The following is a 21,582-nucleotide window of genomic DNA, read 5'->3' on the forward strand; positions in this document are numbered from 1 at the left end:
GTTATGCAAGTCATAGGTAGAATATTAAAGCACATATATGATGATACAGAATAAAACAAAATCTTTCACGAATTTTAGGGAACAAAAAAGTCTGTCAGGAAGTCCTATATGGAGAAGGCCTACAAGAATAAGAACAGTGCAGGTGGTGACAAGGGCCAGAAATGATGCAGCAGAGCAAAATGCTTTAGGCAGAAGTGCTGGTGCATGGACTGGGATACCCAATCGTTGCAGCAAACTATGCTTCAATTTCTCAGTGCAGTTCTTTATTTATTGTCCTGCTTGCTGGTCTACATAGATGGTTAGATAAAGAACGCAATTACAAAAGATTCTAGAAGAGAAACGTAGGATGTTTCTGTCTTTGGAAAGTCCATTTCTGGTCTGGGAAACACCTCACTGAGGGATAACAATCTTTATCACCTTTTACTCTTTCATATACATCTTTTAAATAATTTTTTAAACATTACGTTTAAAAAGTACACATCCATGGGGCACCTGGGTGGCACAGTTGGTTAGGCGTCTGACTCTTGATTTTGGCTCAGGTCATGATCTCAGAGTCCTGGGATTGAGCCCAGCATGGGTGCTGCGCTCAGCGAGGAGTCGGCTTGAGGATTCTTCCCCCCTCCTTCTGCACCCAACCCTCTCTCCCCGGCTAATGAGCTTGCGTGCTCTCTCACTCTCTCTCAAATAAATAAATAAATCTTTAAAAAAATAACCTACATGTCCATTAGCTTACTTATGAGTATTGTCAGGTAAATCTATTTGTTGTCTGTTTTAAAATTAAGAGAAAAAGAATGTTTGGCATTTGGATAAGTCAGGACCATCACTAGGTCTCACTTTCCTCATTACAAGGCAGCTGTGGAGATTAAATATTATATACCTGCTACACAAAGAACATTCAATAATTGTCGGGTTTTTGTAACTATATGTTTCTCTATAAATTATAGCTAATAATTCTCACAGATAAAGTATAAGAATTTATTTGGAAAGGACACCTGAAAGCACTTGAAAATATATAAATCAGTTTTATAAAGTGTGTTATCAGTATTATAAACTATGGGTGACTGATCCTCAACAATGAGACATGGAAAATACAAAAAGTAAGTTAATAGAATTATTTGAAAATAGAACAACAAAAAGCAGAGATAACTTTTTTGAAAATGTAAAGCAGCCTTTGCTATTGAGATTTTGTTTTTCAGATTAATCCTCTTCATTTAACCCAAAATAATTTATAGACTGTCAACCAACACATTGATTTCTTATTTAAAAATATTAAATTTAGTACTTGTAGTATAACATAACAAATATATAAACATTATAAGCAAACATTTATGGGATGCTTATGTTAGTTATCAATAATGTTATGAATAGTAATCTCTCTATATATTATATGTTTAAGCAATACATTAAGGCAATGTGTGTAGCTTCCCAGAAATTTAAACAATGTTTTAATTTAGAATCAGTTCCTAGGAAATGAAGCATAACATCTAGCATGCATTCATTTTTCATGGTTTCTATCAATCTCTAAAGCTATTTAAGAATTTCATTTAGTATTGTAGGATATTTATAATTAAGCAAAGCAATTTAATACAGGTTAAATAGAAGTACAAAGATGATTTGTGGGAAAGAGTACTTAAATACTCTGAAATATATCTGACTTCAATTAAGTGAGAATCTTTATCATTATAACAGATTTCTCTTTTCTCTATGGTAATGCCAATTCTACTTTCTATAGTATGTCACAACAACCCTTATTAAATAATACTACCAATGACAAAACACTTTAACTGGAGACTAGCAATTCAGGCAACATTAAGAAGTTACCAACAAAGAGCACTGGCTGCCTCAGTGGGTAGAGCATGTGACTCCTGCTGTTGGGGTGGTAAGTTCAAGCCCCACGTTGGGCATAGAGCTGACCTAAAATAATAATAATAATATAAAAAGAAAAAAGAATATTTTTAAAAAGGTACCAACAAAAAATTAGGAAAAAATGTGGTCAGCATTATGATTTAATTCTGCCTTATCATAACTTTTCATAAAAATACTTAATGCTCGGGCGCCTGGGTGGCTCAGTTGGTTAAGTGACTGCCTTCGGCTCAGGTCATGATCCTGGAGTCCCAGGATCGAATCCCACATCGGGCTCCCTGCTCAGCAGGGGGTCTGCTTCTCCCTCAGACCCTCTTCCCTCTCGTGCTCTCTGTCTCTCATTCTCTCTCTCTCAAATAAATAAAAAAAAATACTTAATGCTCACCCATTGTTCACTTCTTTATCATGACTATTCAATGCCCTGATATTTTAGCAATGAGAATGTAGATATCTATAAGTGAGACAAGGGAATTAGGTAGGTTTCAAATCATAAAGGACTTTGAGTACCAGGTTAAGAAATTTGACTTCACCATGAAGACAGTGACCTTTTGAGAGATTTGTAGAAAATATATGATGAGATAGGGTTTGCATATCAAATAAATTTTTCAATGGCAAAGTAGAAAGCAGTTTTGAGGGGATGGAGGCCATAGGCAGAGAAACAGTTAAGAAATGCCAAGTGGTAGTGATGAATTATGAGATATGTGGTCAACAGATTCTATTCATGGTGGCCACTGAATGGGAATATGATGGTTAATAGATAGGAAAGAAGATGGTGACATTAAAAATGGCCTGGGCCAACTAAATTCATTGAAAAGAAAAAAAAATTAAAAGGAACAGATTTTAAGAGATAATAAACTCAGTTTCAGATACTTTTTGAGGTGATTACAGGAGGCGCAAGTGAAGAACACAGTAAGTATTTGATACTTTTGAGTTTGCAGTTGTAGAACAGAGTTCTCAGAGTCATCACTTGAGTGACTGGAAAAGCAGGGGAAGAGATGAAGCAGGATAGGAGGGAAAGAATGGAGGGGAGGTGATGGGGAAAGGAGAGGAGTTAAGCAAAAGTTGCACACAAAAGGAGATGAAAAAAGTAGGGAACATCACACATAACACTATACATATATAATATATATATTATATATATATACATACACATAGTATACATAATATACATACTATACACAGTATATGTAATAATATGTATTATATATAGTACATATATATATATATATAGTGTACATATAGTGCACGTGTACATATAGGATGCATTTTATATTATATATAAATATAGTATATATAAGGTCACTCTAATGGTTAATTTTATATGTCAACTTGGCAAAGCGATGTTACCCAGTTGTTTGGTCAAACAGCAGTCTAGATGTTCCTGTAAAATTAACTTTTAGATGTGATTAACATCTAAATCAGGCCCAGCAGAGCAGACACCCAGGATCCCAAGATGGTGTCATCTGACCCAGTGAAGGAGAAGCAGCTCATGGATGTGAAACTAGGAAAACTGCCAAGCTGGACAAGATGAGGGATTTCACCCTTAGAGGCATTGCTGGAGCGTTTCAAAGAGGTTACTACCAGTACTACAACAAGTACGTCAATGTGAAGAAAGGCGGCATCGCTGGGATTTCTATGGTGCTGGCAGCTTATGTGCTTTTCAACTACTGTCGTTGTTACAAGGAACTCAAACATGAGCAGCTACACAAGTACAACTGAAGAGGGCCCAATGTGGAGCCACATTTGGCATTCCTGACCATGACCTTTGCCTGGCACCCTTGAATCCTTTCATATCCTAATCAGAATTAACATCCAATAAAAAATGACCGGTACTGGGCGGGGGGCATCTAAATCAGTACACTTTAAGTAAATCAGAATACCCTCCATAATGTGAGAAGTCTTCATCCAAATAGTTGGAAGTCCTTAGGAGAAAAGCCTGAGATCCCTTGCCATCCTTCCTCCCTCTACACACACGAGAAGGAATTCTACCTCCAGACTCAATACAGTAACATCAACTCTTCTCTGAATCTCCAGCCCATGAGCATGCCTTGCAGAATTTGTTCTTCATTTGCCAGTCACCCCCCATCTTCTATTTTTTTCTATAATCTCTCCTCCAAGGTGACTTAGTATTATTTCCGTTTCTCTGGAGAAGTCAAAGGAATATATTTGTATTAAAAAATATATACACCGGGCCGCCTGGGTAGGCTCAGTCTGCTAAGCGTCTGCCTTCAGCTCAGGTCATGATCCTGGGATCCTGGGATGGAGCCCCACATCAGGCTCCCTGCTTAGCAGAGAGCTTGCTTCTCTTCTCCTTCTGTCTCTGCTGCTCCCCCTGCTTGTGTTCTCTCTCTCTCTCTCTGTCAAATAAATAAATAAAATCTTTAAATATATATATATATATATGCCAAAATATGAAAAGTAGCTTTCTCTGAATGTCAGGATTACAGATGAATTCTACTTTCTTCTTTATTCACTTTTGTATTCTATGATTTTTCTTGGAAGACCATATATTAGTTTTACTTTTATAATCAGAAGTGAGCCATAAATTCTTTTAACTAAACGTAAGAATTAGAAAATCACATTACAACTCCCAAATAAATCTTGTATGGCAACTATTAAAAATTTTCCAAAATTGTATACATGTTGGAAATTATATACAATTATAATATAGAGATTTAACTAATAAAAATGCAATGAAGATTATAGGTTCCTTTCACATATTTCAACTAACTTTTATAGTTTGCCAAAACAAACATTTAAACATTTTAAAAGGTCCTGGGCAAGTGGATGGGATGCTTTCCAGAGTACCAAAATTGGCTCATATTCTAAAAGGATGGTCTAACATATCCAAAAAGAAGGTTATAACTAGAAAGGGTGGGAACTGATCGACAAAATAATAGATAAAAAGAGGGTCATAAACCAGAAGTTTGTTTGGGATTAACCATCTAATCACTGTCCACTGAGAAAAGTGCCAATGTATAAAAAAAATGTGCTTTACCTGGTCCTTGGAGCACACAGAGTGCCTATTTTGAAGATGATATCATTAAGTTCACTAAGCCTGATGCCACTAAACATTTGAATCACACCGTGATCACTTTGATTTCACGCTCACCCCACGGCAGCCCAAAGGGAATATATGTCTTTGTAATATGGCCATGAAAATTAAAGTTGGTGTTTTGGAGAACATGAAATATCTGAGTTAGCGTTCTGGTTTATGTTTTTGTTTTTTTTTTTTAAGATTTTTGTTTATTTGACACAGAGAGAGAGAGAGAGCACAAGCAGGGGGAGCGGCAGGCAAAAGAAGAGGGAGAAACAGGCTTCCCGCTGAGTGGGGAGCCCCATGTGGGGCTCGATGCAGGGCTTAATCCCAGGGTCCTGGGATCATGACCTGAGTTGAAGACAAGCGCTTAAAGACTGAGCCACCCAGGCGCCCCTCTGGTTTATGTTCTAGTAAGTCTCCTTGAGCTTGATTAACATGAATCCCTCTGAGAAACAGATTTATTCTCTGAGTGCTAACAAAGTAGGTTTGCAAATCTGCAAAGTCAGGTAGAATGCAGGCAAAGGGAGATTCAGCAAGGCAAATTTGCTAATGCCACCCTGTGAGAGCTACCTGGGTAGATAATTTGCCTTCAACAATTGTCACATCTCTACATTGCCAGGCAATGTGAGTATTTTCATTAACATTTTACACCATAATTATTCAAATTATATGGTCCTAGAAACTTAAAGTGGTTCAGATAACCTCATTAAACTATACTTTACATATTATTATGTGTCTTTAAAATTCTCTGCTCAGGCTTCATGCACTCTTGTTACTGTTACAACTAGCATTACTTTAAGCTTAACTTTTAAAACTAGGTCACACACAGGAGTACAAAAAGGAAGAAAACTCTATTGTAAATATCATTAAACAGAAAAAAATATTTTGATTTAAACAAACATTCTAGTAGAAACTAAAAAAGTACTGCAAAAGAAACCTGAATTATCACAAACTGCTCATTCACTCAACAGAAAATGGTGAGAAACTAGGAGAATCTTCCACCCCTCCCCCTTTTAAACACTAAGGGAAATAAAAGTGGGAAACTATACCCAAATCAAAAAGTACTTTCACATGTTGTTTTTATTATTCTAGGAAGAGAAAACATTTAAAAGTTAAAATAGAGTTAGTTCCATGGGAATATTCAGAAATGATACACTACCAGAACTTTCTACTTTTTTTTAAGCTTCATGGGTCACAAATTATATTCTAAAAGGATGATCTATTTTCTAATTAATCTACATAATGATTCCAATTCCTTTACAGTTTTAAACATCAGAAATGGGTTCGAACAGGAAATGTTAATTGCTGTTCCCAGAACTTATCGTTAATTTTTTAGAGGAACAAAACTTCAGCTAAACTTGAGATGTATACTTAACCTACAGTAAATATCATACCGTAGCAAAAACCAGTAAAAAAAAAAAATCCAGGGGAAAAGGCCAAGAACAAGCACATAAACAAAGTGAATAAACATGTCACCAGAAGAATATAGAAGCTATCTAAAGCTGAATAACTTCCCTATGCTTATTACAAGGATGTCATCTTGGGAGATAAAATATAGTACCATAAATTTAAAGGTCACTGAATTTTTCAAGGTAACCCAAACATTGTAAGAACATACAATTAATTCTCCCAACAGTTAGTGTATGACCGATAGTTGCAAGAGCCCCAGCTATGTCTCATAAAGTCTGTATCTATTTATGTGCCCTGACCTTTAGGTACAGTCCAACTTAGTAAAAATAAACTAAATTACCCAATCTCTTTTGATATATCTTATGTTTAGAGCATAATGACTGCCCAAAAAAATCCTTTTGAAAAATCATATTTCATACAATTAAATGAATAATCTGCATTTGACCAAAATGTATTTCACAATCTGGACTGTCACTGTAATCTATAAAAGATTATAGACATTTGGAAATTATCAGAATTATTTTCTCTAGTCCTAAAGAGCCACTCCTAAACCTCATCTTCTTAATCCTTTAAATATCACATTAAAAATCTCCAGCAGAGCTCAGGTGTTAAATATTATTTATTATATTTATTCACACAATACTTAACCTTCGAAAAGCTATTTTTTCAAGGCCCCAAATGGGCAGCAAGATCATTAGGTAACAAATTTGTGGCAACAAATGAACATGACAAGTACTAAGAATGTGTACATAAAAAAAGATTGTAGTCTCATAGGCAAGCTACATTTTGTAACTATCGGACATGGGTACAAATGACAGGAGGAAATGTGTTTTTCCAATTGTAATAGGTTAAAAGGCAGATGTAAAAAACTTGAAATTTTAAAAATTTAAATTTTGTATGCTTTTGGCCATGAACCATAAATGGTTCACTTAAGAGTTAAGCATCAGTCCAGTCCTGATTGTGAGCCAGATGTTTTGAATTGCACCCTATTCTTTCAATAGCCCCAAAGAAGGCAGCTCTAAATATGCCTATTCTTCACCTCAGATTTGAAGAGGTAAAGGCAGTGGTTCTCAAAGTGCTGTCTCTGGACCAGCAGCATCAGCATCATATGGGAATATTTTAAAATGCAAACTCTCAGACTCAACTCCACACCTGCTGAATCAGAAACTCTGGGGGTATGGTCAGCAATCTGTATTTTGTCAAGACCTTCAGGTTATGGTGATACAGGCTAAAACTTAAAACAACCATGGGTTGAGGTAATATGCCTAAGGTTATACATCTAGGAATTGGTGAAGTCTAAGGGGAACCGGGTCAGCCTCCCTCTTTTAAGGAAGGCCCAAGCTTTAAGCCAGGACCTTGTATATGGCTTTCAGTTAAAGGCAACACTTTTTGTTTCAGATCCATATTTCTTTCTAAACTGGGTTCCTTCTGATAAAGCGAATATGCTGAACATAATGGAAACTTTGATGATATGGAATCTTACAATACCTCAAGGTCAGCATTCTGACAAATGTTCAACTGTCATGTAAAACACAGGAAACATTCCCAACTCATTATCAAGATTTGAGATTGAAATATATAATGCCTCCAGCTCCCAGCTGTTGATCTCCCTCCTACCTTCTCAGACTGCAAACAGGCCTTCTTCATGAATAGGGAGGGGGCAGCGTTTTCAGGTGGGAGCTCCGACAAAGAGATGATTATTTAATGTTGGGAAGCCAGCAGAACAGGGGACACCCTTCCTCTTAGAGGATATACCAGAGGAAACCAGAAGCCTACATACAGTCCCACACCTCTAAACAGTTCTCTCGTGTACCTCTTCATCCAGCTCTGATCCCTCCTTCACCAGGGCCACAAACAGACACTTGATGAACCAGGCTACACCCAAGTTGTTATCACAAACAAGCCCCAACAAGGGGACCAATCAGTGCTGGCCAGAGTCTCAGTACCGGCAGACCCTTAGGAAGTGGAAACGTGGAATCCGTGTGGGTACGGGTCCAAAGCACTTTGTTTAACAGAATACGTAGGTAAGGCCAAGTCTAGAAGTCAAGTTTTCCACAACTTAAATAATAACGATGATGAAGAGACTGACCATTATTACCTCAGGACATATTCTGGGAACTGCTTTTAAAAATCCCAAATGCTTCCTTTTCCTTCAACATGCATAAATCACCCATTTGTTCAACAACTATCTGCTGAACTCCTGTTTTGTATCATGTCGGGTCTAGGTGAAATATAGGGAGGTGGGAAGACCAGTGGCAGACCCCTGCAGTAGTACAGTAGAAAGTAACTCCTGTCAGGGTGGTCCTAGTAGAGATGGAGACAAGTATTATAGATGGGGTGTGTGGAAGTAGACTCTAACTGATGAGTTAGATGTAATGACAGAAAGTTTGAAGTATAAGTTTTGGAGAAAGTATGATTTTGGAGGTGAGAAGATTTAGGATAGGACCAAGGAAATGTAGTGGAAAAAATTATTGTAGATAACAAGGTCAGGGAACTAAAGGCCAACTCTTCAAGACGGTGACAGATACCGGAATTGAAAAAAAAAAAGGCAATTGGGTGCCTGGGTGGCTCAGTTGGTTAAGCGACTGCCTTCGGCTCAGGTCATGATTCTGGAGTCCCGGGATCGAGTCCCACATCGGGCTCCCGCTCGGCGGGGAGTCTGCTTCTCCCTCTGACCCTCTTCCCTCTCATGCTCTCTATCTCTCATTCTCTCTCTCTAATAAATAAATAAAATCTTTAAAAAAAAAAAAAAGAAAAAAGGCAATAAATATGGTGTTACAGTTATTACTGAAAGAAGACAACTGGAGGGTATCAGTATATGATAGCCCTGAAGAAGGATATTGAGAGGTAGAGTCTGCTTAAATAAACTTCAAAGAAACAGGGATTTTTGGAAAAGGAGGGAAGAGAAATCATATTTTCATTACCCCACGAGGTGTTTTGAATAGGAAAAAAAAATGTGGAGAACCATTGCTTCAAGAACATAATGATGCCTCTAGTTATTCTGGTCTAACTATGGTTAAAGACTTTCTCCTTGGCTCAGAGGAAATGATGATGGATTTTTTTTCTCAAAAGAATCATTACCAGGAAACTAAGGAAGATGAACAAAACAAGAGTAGAAAGGCACAGAAATGAATAAGCTTAAAAAACGGATTCCTCAACATAAATAACTGGTCTAAGCACAGACTGAATTGCCTGGAACGGGGACTCAACAGTCGGCCCTGATTCATTTTCCTCACCCTGAACCCATGGGGCGTGCCTGCCAAATGAAGTGGCTTCAACTCAACTGAACCAGAGGTAGATTTGTAGCTTCTGCCAGGACCTCCCAGCTACCAGCCCTCAAGGTATTCTCTTTGGCTGCCCTCTACTACTCGAAGCTTCCCTCACTTCAGCAAATGATCTCTTCTTGGAAGAGGTACTTTCCCACCTTGTCCCAAAAAGTGTCTCAACTGTTTTTGTTGTTGTTTTAAGTTTCAGCTTATTTTTTTTAAAGATTTTATTTATTTATTTGAGAGAGAGAGAGAGTGAGTGAGAAAGAAAAAGAGAACACGAGGAGGGGCAGGGTCAAAGAGAGAAGCAGACTCCCTACCGGGCAGGGAACCCAATGCGGGGCTTGATCCAGGGACTCCAGGATCATGACCTGAGCCATCCAGGCACCCCTAAATTTCAGTTTTATTGAGGTACCACAAATAAAATTGTAAGATATTTAAAGTGTATACAATGATTTGATATGTGTACACATTGTGGAAGGAGTCCTCATCTAGTTAATCAACACATCTGGCATGTCACATACTTAACTTTGTGTGTGTATGAGAACATTTAAGTTCTCCTCTCTTAGCAAATTTCATTATACAATGCAGTGTTGTCACCTAGAGCCACCATGTTTTACATGAGCTCTTCAGACCTTACTCATTGAGGGAACCAGGGAGAGACTGGTAAAAGAATATACACTTTCCTTGTCTACTTTTACAGCTGCCCTGCTATAAGTTTTTCTCAAGCATCCCACATGGTTGCATGTGAACTTCCTTCACCAATTAAATTCCTGCTGCCTCCTTCCCATATGTGGATTATCCTTAAGTCTCGCAAGGGAGTCTGGGGGTTTCTTCTCCTATTTTCTTTAAGATTTTATTTCTAAGTAATCTCTCCACCTGATGTGGGGCTCGAACTCATAACCCCAAGATCAAGAGTCACATATTCTACCAACTAAGGTAACCAGGCACCCACCTTCCGCATTTTTTAACTAAATGACCTGACCCCTTCTTCTGCCTTGACTATCTTACTGATGACGCATTTCCTAAAGATATCTCTGGCCTGCAACTCTCCTAATTTCCTTCTCAGATTGCACAAGGATATTAAATGCATAAACTTAAACTCTATCTGCTCACTCAGAAACCCTATTGTTCTTCCTATTTCCTTTATATTCAGAAAATAGCATCCCCTTCCTCAGTTTCCAAGGCTAGAAAATGTCCCATCTGGACTCTACATTTACCTTCAGCCCTTCATTCAGTCAATCACCCTGAAAGAAATTCTCAACCTAATTGCATAATTTCTACCATTCCTATTGCCATGTTCCTGCCTTCGGACTCTCCTTCCAATGGGACTTCTGCCTGCAATCTATCCTGCACAGTGACAGCCGGCTTGTCTTTTCTAAAACATGGCTTTGAGTCTATTACTTCCCGCAGTCTAAAAGCTTCACTGACTCCTATTATAGAATAAAGTTCTAACTTCTTAGCATGGTCATACAAAGTTCCATTTTCATTACATATTGCCATGAATGCTACCTAGCTGCTGCCACATCCTGAATATAGCATATGTTTCTGCTTTTATGTCTTATCATCCATAAGACAAAAAAAAAAAAAAATACCTTTCCCTTGCTCATCCTTCAGGATATTTTTCAAAAGCTACCTCTTCAAAGAAGCTTTCCTTGATCTTTTCTTTCTTCCTGTTAGAAATAACTGCAATTTCTTTTATGTACCTTTTTTTTTTGTAGCTCTCCTGAGCCCCTTATACTTAAGTAGGTGTATATTGACTTTATTTCTCAACTAGATTAAGTTTCTTAGACTTCCTAGGATATTTAATAGAAGCTGTTGAACAAGTAAAAGGGAGACAGAAAGAAGGTTCCCTAGGACTTTCACATTTTAGAATATTTGGATTTAGAACAACCCAACGGTGGTAGATCGACTAGCTCTCCACAGATATTCATACCCTACTCCTTTAATCTGTGAATGGCCAAAAGGGGCTTTGCAGATGTAATTAAGGCAATACATTTTAAGACACAAGAGGACACACTGGATTATCCAGGTGGGCCTGATGTAATCACAGGAACCCTTACAAGCAGAGAGCTTTCCTTGATCTGTATCAGAGAGATGCAGCAAAAGTCAGAGAGGCTATAAAGCGTGAGAGAGACTCAGTCAGTCCTTGCAAAGTTAACCTGCAGGAGCAAAGACTGGCCTCCGTTTGACAGGCAACAAGATAACAGGGACCTTATTCCTACAACCACAACCACAATGAACTGGATTTGGCCAACAACCTGAATGACACTGGAAGTGGATTTTTTTCTAGAATCTTCCATAAGGAACACAGCCTTAATCAACATCTTCATTCTACCTCATGGGATCCCAAGCAAAGGACCCAGCTGAGCCCACTCAGACTTCTGAGCTGTATCACAGTGAAATAAGTGTGTGTTGTTTTAAATTAACTGCTAAATTTGCGGTGATTTGTTAAAGCAGCAAGAGGAGATGAATACAATAAATTTAAGGTGGCTGTTTTTGTCAAGGATCTGAATATCTGAGAATATCTAAATGATTAGTCTTCTTTTTTTAAGATTTTTTATTTTTATTATTTATTTGACAGAGAGAGAGAGCATGAAAGAGAAAGGGCACAAGCAGCGGGAGGGGTAGGCAGAGGGAGAGGGAGAAGCAGGCTCCCCGTTGAGCAAGGAGCCTGATGCGATGTGGGGCTTGATCATGAGATCATGACCTGAGCTGAAGGAAGACGCTTAACTGATCCACCCAGGCGCCCCTAAATGATTAGTCTTTAAAAAGTCACTTTTACTCATGGAAACCTGACTAACTTTAAATAGGTAAAAATATTTTTTAAATAGCTTATAAATATGGTCCCTAGCTTCTCTCCTACTCCGAACATACTTGAGAGATATGATGTAAACCTCTCAGCAATTACCAGAGGAGAGTGTTTGGGTAGAGGATATTTACATCAGAATTCGCAGGGTGTCCTGCCCTCTTGATATTCTAATACACCCCATTCCCCAAATCCCTTCCAAACCTCCTCTATTCCAGCTGGTTAAGAAACACTGGTTTGGAAAGGTCAAGGACCAAGCCTGTACTCTCAAAGACTCTTAATGAAGTTTAAAATAATCTTAATCTTTTTCTTCTGAAAACTGGATCTTCAACTGCCCCTAAAAGATCCAGTTTTCAGATGAAATACCTAACCACATCTTTATCAGGGTAATATCAATAAAAACAATGTAGTAATTATAGAAAGTATTTATTGACTGTTTACTCTGAGCCAAGAAATGTTCTAAATGGTATATATCACTTAATTCATTAAAGAATCTATAGGATAGTCTCTATAATTATTGTTCAGATGAAGAAACTGAGGGGAAACACATGAACTAAGTTGTCCTGTGTGTCACAATTAAGAAGTCAAACAGGTCATAATTGATCTAGAAACCTAATGTTCTCAACATCCGATCTGTTTGGAACTGTAACGGCGTCTTCAGCATCCACTGAAACCCTCTCAGATTTTATAGACCATACTTGCATTTTTCACTACAAAACTTTGGATTTTTAGGACTAAGCAGCAGCCAATCAGAAAATATGCAAACTATGTGAGGAGAAACAGTGTGAATGCAGAATGGGAGCCAGTGGTAAGCCAGCAGGGGAGGCCATTGCAAGGGGACTGCCAACTGCAGCCTGGTATCATTCACTAGTGGGAAATTTTAGTAGTGGGAAGTGTACAGGGATCTGGGGAAAGTCGTCTCCCTACCACTGAGCCAACGGTTCCTCCCAGTTACTGCAGGAGGAGGGCCAAAAATTACACTTGTTTTATAGGTTCTTCATTTCAGGGGATTCTTTGGATCTGAAATTTCATATGCTTGGTTTCAATCCACCATGTTCTTTCAGTTAAATGTCAGCTGCTTCCAGTTAGCAGGCTAGGGAAATATGCCAAAATATACCCAAATGCAGTCCCCGTTGCACTGCATGCTATTTCAGGCCAACTACTGGGAGTGAAAGAATGAGGGATGGGAGGGTCTGTTGACCAGCAAGATCATTTTGGCAAATGTTAGATAGACAAATGTCTCATCTGGGATAATGTGGAAGAATCCATGGCACACTGATTCAGCTGAAAATAACATAACTTTTATGTCCTGTAATTAAAATTTATTGTACAACAACCTGTTGTCTCTACAGTGCTCTAAGATTATGGCCATCATAACAGTCTAAGGTCCTTCAGATAGTTGGCTTGCTGCATTCTTTGCTACCTACACAGTTCACAAATTCTTTGACTTTTTCCCATGTTACTAGGAACATAATGAGATTTCCTCCTTCCTCATCAGGAAGAATACGTTAACTTATCTTCCAAACTACACTAATCCATCTTATTTATCCCTCTTCTCCTAAAAACAAGCAAACAAAACTTACAATTGGCTTCATGGCTTATGAAGGAATGTCATTTACCTTCTGAACCCTTTTCTTTGCCGTGATGATCAGTTTGCTAGCTCTTAGCCAAAAGAAATAATCCTGTTATCCACAATGTTTATGAAAGTGAAAACAAATTAATTGCCAGTTGTAAGCAATGTAATTTGAGAGAATTCAGATAGAGCATTTCCCCTGGGAGGTCTACACATGAAGAGCCTATACCTTAGTAAGTTTAATAAATTTTTAAACAAGATTTTATACATGCAAATAAATTTTTCAGGGACAAAAATGTTACTGAGAAAGATGGTTTTTACATAGCAATGCATAGTTTGAAAGTTGATTAATTCTCTAACAACTAAATTAATTACTTAAAGCTAAATTAACCTCAAAATTCATTTTCAAAATTAGCTTGCATAAATAGATATATTTTGAATTAAATTAACCATTTTTAGGATATAAAGGTCTTAGCAAAAAGATCTCATGCTTTTCATGGTAACTTTTTAACATATATAGAAAATCTCTCTTGCATATATTTTTTTAAACCTCACCTCTCTAATATAACCCTCTGAGTAAATAAGAAAATACACACACACACACACACACACACACACACACACACAAGATTTTTTTTCAGGGGAGAATAAGAGAAAAAGACAAAAGACATTAAAACAAATCATAATCAGATGATATTATTCAATTATAATAAGACTTTTATGATTAAAAATAGTAAAAAAAAGAATTGTTTTTTGTTTTATCTGATAAATTTTCATATTTTAACACTACTGTAATGGAGAACAGTATCTTTACTAAAACAGACCTCTAAGTTTTTGAATTACCATTTATTCATTTCATTTTTTTTTTAAAGATTTTATTTATTTATTTGAGAGAGAAAGAGTGCAAGAGTGCCAGCACAAGCTGGAGGAGAAGGGGAAGCAGACTCCCCACTGTGCAGGGAGCCTGATGTGGGGCTTGATCCCAGGACCCTGGGATCATGACCTGAGCCAAAGGCAGAGGCTTAACCAACTGAGCCACACAGGTGTCCCCCATTTATTCATTTTAGAATGTAATATATTATTGTTTTTGTACCTGTGATATTACGCTACTGTGTTGCCTGGCTTGTAAGGAACTGTTTAGCTCAGGGTGTGTGTCTTCACATTTTACTTATTAATTTGAGCTGGATTAATCAAGCACAGTTCCTTTTGTGCAGTACTTAGGGGAAAACAAATAACTGGAACAAAATGTACAAAGCAAAATAACAAGTTATTATCAAAATTGCCATAAATTTCACAGTAACACTTCTGTGGTGAAATGCTACATGGTTCTGATTTTTCTTAACAACTGGTAAATACAGTATTATACCAAAATGTCAAAAAAAATGTTTTTTTACCACCATATTCTCTACTTGTTTTCTCTAAATATATCTGATGTTCCATTTTTAACTTAATATTTCAGGGGTGCCTGTGTGGCTCAGTCAGTTAAGTGTCCCACTCTTGATTTCAGCTCGGGTCATGATCTCAGGGTTGTGAGATCAGGCTCATGTTGGGCTCTGTGCTGGGCATGGAGCTTGCTTAAGATTCTCTCTCTCCCTCCCCACTGCCCACCCCACCCCACCCCACCCCCTGGCAAAATCACTCACTCTCTCTTTCTCTTAAAAATAAAATTGCTTAAAACAAAAGATTACACAGAAACCTAATTGCCTGATGAATCATCTTTTTTACATACTATCTTGTATAATAGTTATTGATTTGTCTGCCTTTTTGAGAAAGTATTTGAACACTATTAACGTCAGAAAGAGTTTAGATTACATTTTGCTTAGACAAAACAAAAGTACTAAAAATTATTAACAAATACAAACATTTACCAGCCAAAAGAACTAAAAATTTTAGAAAAGTATTTTCTATTAATAACAATGCTGTGTGGAAAATAAAAAGGGAAGAAATATGCATAGAGAACAGCATTTCCCACAAGTATTCCTTGAACCACCTGTGCCCAAAGAGAGATGCTTCACTTAAAATAAGGTAGGGAAGGGGTGCCTGGATGGCTCAGTCAGTTAAGTGTCCCACTCTTGGTTTCGTCTCAGGTCATGATTTCAGAGTCATGATCTCAGGGTCCTGAGATCCAGCCCCTCTCTCAAATAAATAAATAAATAATAAACAAATAAAATCTTTTTAAAAAATATCGTAGGGAAGCTAGAAACTGCTAACTCCTACCCTTAAAGAAAGCTGTTTGCCTCTGTTTACTAAATTTATAGACAGTAGGACCCTGCTTTCCATTCCCATCCCATGCCATTTCCTTCAACACACACACATATCTTCTTATGCACATATTTTCTTAAAGAAGCCACTATTTATGTTGACATAGAACCAGAAATATATTTTGTAATAATGCACTGCTGAGGCATAAATTCACATAGCAATCCAGGTGACTAAAGTAATATACACTTGGGGATCTAAGAACTCTTAAAAATTGTTTGTTAAATATTCATCCACATAATTCCTATTTTGCACTGGTGAATGTAGAAACAACTTAACTGACATGGTTTTAAAATTGCTATGTATAATTACAGTTCATACAGGGCTTTGTACTGCATTTATCTCTTGAGAATAGTGGATGATGGGAGAGAGAAAAAAGAAATATAGTCTATAATACTAGACCATGAAAGAGCTCCACTGGTATCAAACTGTGATACTATACATAGCAGCAATTTACACAGGAGAGTTTAGACTGTAACAGATCCTTTGTACTTCACTTACCACCAACTAAGAATGTGATTAGAAGAAGACAAAATTGCCCACTAGGTTTGTAGTTCTTATTTGAAAGATTTGGTCTATCATTAATTTTGACAAATTGAGACATTATTTTCATTGAACTTTCTGTTTATCCTGGAGAACAATTCAGTACCTCATTAAGAAAATCTCTTTGCTCTTAACTTGAATATTTCAAGGGACGGTTCCTTTACCACAAACCCAAGCAATCAGTTCCATTTCTGTGCACTCTTTTCTTTTCTTCAGATTATTGTTCCATGAAGCTACCTTGTCAGGAAACCAGAAAATTGCCTTCTTCATTTATATTACCTTAGATGTATGTGTAGCCTTATGATTATATCTCTTCATTCCCATGGGATAGAAGCAAAATGCTAGCAGTCTGAGGATACAGGAAATTGAAATTTTGTCACCTGCAGAGGACTAAAAAAGTATTTGATTTTTTTCCCCTTCAGTGCTAAGAAAGGATCTCTTGTGCGTGAAAGAAAATTACCTTCCCTTCAGTAAGACACATCTGGAAATATTCTTAACTACAATCTTGCAGAATGACTAAGAAAGCTGATACCAATGTTTTTGTGATTTATTACAAGAATGCAGTGTAGTCTTTAAGGGATGTTTTCTTTTACTCAGCTATTTGCTTGAGAATCATGATGCAACTGATAGCCAGAAACAGAAATTTTTCTTCTCTGAAGGGCATTTTGCTCCGGATATCTACACACCGCATCAAAATAGAGTTGAAACCAAATAACACAGTGGGTTCTTCAGACTTCCAAAAATGTCTTCTAGCTTGTTTTAAAAGCCAAATTGGCTACAAATTTTCTTCAAGTGGTCCACAATAGAACTCTTATCTTGTTATTCATCTAATCTCCAACGGAAGATTTCTGCCATCTCCTAAGAGCTCCTGCTGTGCAGGTACAAAATGCGACTAGAGCAGAGTAACCGATTTGCCTTACAATTGAGACTAATAGCAGACCCGCTCTGTCTCCTTGGATCTTAAAGGCTTGTTAGACTCCCGATGGGGAGGAAAGTTTCCCCGCTGATAGAGTTGTAGCATATCAAAAATGAATCATGAGTACAAAGAAAGATTATTTTGTTCAATGAGACATTTCTTACTCCCTTGCTCAGGCGACAGCATTTCTGGCTAATTACCCAATTACCACTGATAAAATGTATGTGGAGAGAATTCAGGACACAAGGATAAGGAACACGTGGAGTCGCCAGGACTTTTTAAGACTATATTCCTCTTTCAGCAATGTGCCGGAAGAACCAGAACACAGAAGAAAATGATTATAATATACACTGCAACACAATCAGTAATAGGATTATCACCAAATTTTAGAGAGGAAGTGAAGGCAGGCCTGGGAGATCCCAGACGCGCACACACGCACGCACGCACGCACGCGCGCGCGCGCACGCACGCACGCACAGTCACGTTCGCACGCACACACAGTCACGTTCTGAGTTAGAATTGAAAAAGAAAATAATAGTCAAAAAGTTGATGATATCATCCAATGAAACACCCAAAAAGAAACTGAAGTGAGTGTAATAATAAGTGATTTAAAATGTTATTGTCTCTTCTTTTTATAATGGCATTATTTCTTAGATACACAGAGCAATTACCATCCTGCTCAACAAAATGGTCTTCTATTAGAAATCTTGTGCTTTAATCCATAATTTAAGGCATTATCCAAAGGAAGCAACAAAACTATTGAATTTCATTGTTAAAGTCCTCACACTAAAATTTCAGGATAAAGTAAACATAGGGAAATTGAGCATTATATAACACCGAAGGAGGAAAGGAATTATGCACTCAAGCACAAGATAAAAAGGGAAAAAAAATACACTTGGTACATCACAGCTGTCTTCCATTACATATAATTATCCATTCTCAGCCTGAGCTGGAGAACAAAAGCTTAGAAAGAACAATGAGTATGTAGATGTCAAAAGGTAATACTTCTCTTCAACTATGTAGCTTTTTATATTTTTTATTTTTTTTTTAAATACAGGCAGAAGCAGAACAACCTGTTTCTGTGTGGCAAACTTCGTTTTATTTTGCAAGCTTGCATAAAATGATGTTAAAAGTGTTGAGCAAGAATGAATTTTGGCTATCAAACAGTAAATTATAAAGTTTTTTCTGTTTAAAATAAACATGTCTATTTTATTTACAATGAACACATTATTTAAAATTTTAAAGCTGATAACTAAAAATAAGCATCATAGTTTTTTTTTTTAAAACTTTTCTGTTGCAACAAATGATTCAATGAAATTGATAGTTAACTCTCCTATTTAAATGATATTATCTTTTTAATCAAAGCTACGGTCTCGGTATTTTTAGAATTAAAAGTTTTGAATCCATCTGCCTCTTTAATTGTTCAACTTAACCCAGTAATTAAACTTGCATGTAATATTTTGGGGGTTGAATCTTTTCCATCTAAATCAACATTTTTTGTATGTGATAAAGCTTTCAAAAATTTATATTCTGCTTTACACCCACAATTAATAAGCTTTAAGCAAGAAAGTTAGTGTTTCGTGTCTGCTATATGTAAACTATATAATGAGGAGTTACTTCAATATACAGGTCACCAACACTTGGTCACCCTTTCAACGATTACCTTGCTTTCTATAGCTGTTTAAAATAAGATGATACCATGGCAACAGAAAACAAAAAGAACTTTGTGTAGAATATGGGTCATGAATTTAAAAGCAAAGAACAACTTTACTTTTTAATGGGTATTTTCGTCACTCATTGTATTCACAGCTCTTATTTTTCATCTGCACTGACTTCGTGTACCGCCTTTGCCTCTGCTGGGTTTCTTCACTTGATTGGTCGGTCTTAGGGGGCCTGGTCAACTCCATCTATTTGCCTGCAAGTGACAGGATACCGCAATGAAAACAGGCTGGCGGTAAGTCTGGAGGTTGATGATATTAGGATGCCTGAGGCTAGGTGATGCCTTCAAGGTCCCAGACTCTCATTTTTAGTTCTACATGTAAGTGTGTTGGCCATGTTTCTCCCTTGTGACCGAGCAAGGACTTCTGCAAGTGCCAGCATCTCATTCTCACACAACACTATCTTCAGAAGGACAAAAATGGTTAGGAATACAAACCTTTTCCCTTGTATTGCCTTACAGGAAAGAAATGGTTCTCATACAACAATGTCCTCAAAGGGACAGAAATGAATGAGAATAAAAAGCCTTTTCTCTTGCACTGCCTTACACGGAGGAAATGTTTCCCAGTTTGCACTCTGGTGCTAACTGACTCTTGCAAATCCCTGAAGTCATGGCGGAGCCCATCATCAAAGGCAAGGGGTAAAAAAAGACTGCCAAGATCAGGACTCAGCCTCTCGGGCTGGGCACATGGCTTCCAGGGTAACATCAAGATACTGTGAGCAAGAGAAAAAAAGCAGATGGAAGAGAATGAAAAGAGTCACAGGCAAGAGTGTCGCCAATCTTGGGACCCAGACCTCCACCTACTAACTACATGACAGTGAAGAAGTCTCCTTTCTAGACCTGTTTCCACATCTCTAAAATAGGAATTAAAATAGCAGCACATGCTTCCGGAGATTATGTTAAAGATTAAGTGACATAATATGTGTAAAGCACTAGGTATAATTCCTGAAATACAGAAAGCACCCAGTAAATGCCATTTGTTGTTAGCTGTTATGGTGCTATCAAAAATATGAGATCCTGCATTGCCTATTTTAAGGAAAGCTGCATTTCCTTGTTTTCTTCTAAGAGTAACCTTCTGCAAGGGGGTAGGGGGAAGTCATGTAAAGATACCGGTGTCCATGTGAGTGTGAGCATTTGAAGTAGGAGGGAAGGACTCCCGTATGAAAGTCAGTGGCATAAAACCTGGTTGTTTGTGACATTAGATAAGATTCCAAACCTTTGAGAGTTAAGGATGAAGAAGTTCTATGCTTTTTATGTGGGTCAGTTTCATTTTTATTATGTAATTTAAAATATATTGAACTTTAGCTTTTCATCTTTTGTTATAATTTATTAAATTCCTTTTAAGGAAAAAAAAACACAATTTTCCATCTCCTTAGCTTTATCTTCACATGGCACCACTTGATTTCACTAAAGTATGATTTATTTTTTTCACTCACAGCACTAATTTGACAAAGCTATACAATTTTCACTATGCATCTGATTTTTTTGAAAGTTGCTACTTTTGCATTTTTTTCCTTCTTTGCATCAGTGGGCCCTATTTTTTCTCATTTCATTTTTACACTGTGTGAAAGAAAAGCAAGTGAAATTTGGGAATCGACTATTCTTTCGTAAAGCTAAGTATTAGAAAAAGACATTCTTTGTGGTACATGAAAGCAAAAAGGAAAGTTTGGGGTTTAAAAAAAGTGTGTAAAAACCTGAGTCTGAAACAGACCCACTTAAGAATTTCAACGTCCACCTACCTGAGTGTGGAATAAATCCATCTGTCACCATAATAAGCTTCTAATGTTCAGCTGTATTAACAAGAGACAAAGAATGACAGAAACCCATCCCCCTTTGCTTTAAATTCATGACCCATCAATTTTGGGTAAAAGAGCTTTTCTTTGTCACTGGTTATGTTATCAATAATATGAGACTTATGATTGAGGCTGGGTCTCCCTGGGCCATATTTTATTGCAGCTATTTTATAAGATGTGAGTATAAGTTGCCTGACATTTCACTGTTTTCTGAGACTTGTGACTACATACACTTCAGCCCAAGGAATTCTGGGCTGACTTTTAACAGATACTCTCTTCTAGGATTCCTTCTTGTGACCAACCTCCTCCATTTCTTCTCACCCCTTTCCCTACCAAACTTGACTGATGTGACGGTAAGGAGAACCACTCCAGGGAGAACACAGACAATTTTCC

At 37.3% G+C, this 21,582-nt stretch overlaps 1 protein-coding gene and 1 pseudogene across 9 annotated transcripts in view; one reads left to right on the plus strand and one right to left on the minus strand.

Annotated features, from left to right (window-relative positions):
• The window catches only part of ROBO1 (roundabout guidance receptor 1), a 1,122,251-nt gene that overhangs the window by 229,121 nt on the left and 871,548 nt on the right, over positions 1 to 21,582 (minus strand). The gene's annotated exons all lie outside the window — the stretch shown is intronic.
• LOC112824903 (ATP synthase F(0) complex subunit f, mitochondrial pseudogene) lies at positions 3,317 to 3,633 on the plus strand (annotated as a pseudogene).

Source organism: Callorhinus ursinus, unplaced genomic scaffold (genome assembly GCF_003265705.2).
Source record: "Callorhinus ursinus isolate GAN/ISIS: 27379988/994484 unplaced genomic scaffold, GSC_fseal_2.0 scaffold1, whole genome shotgun sequence".
NCBI lineage: Eukaryota > Metazoa > Chordata > Mammalia > Carnivora > Otariidae > Callorhinus > Callorhinus ursinus.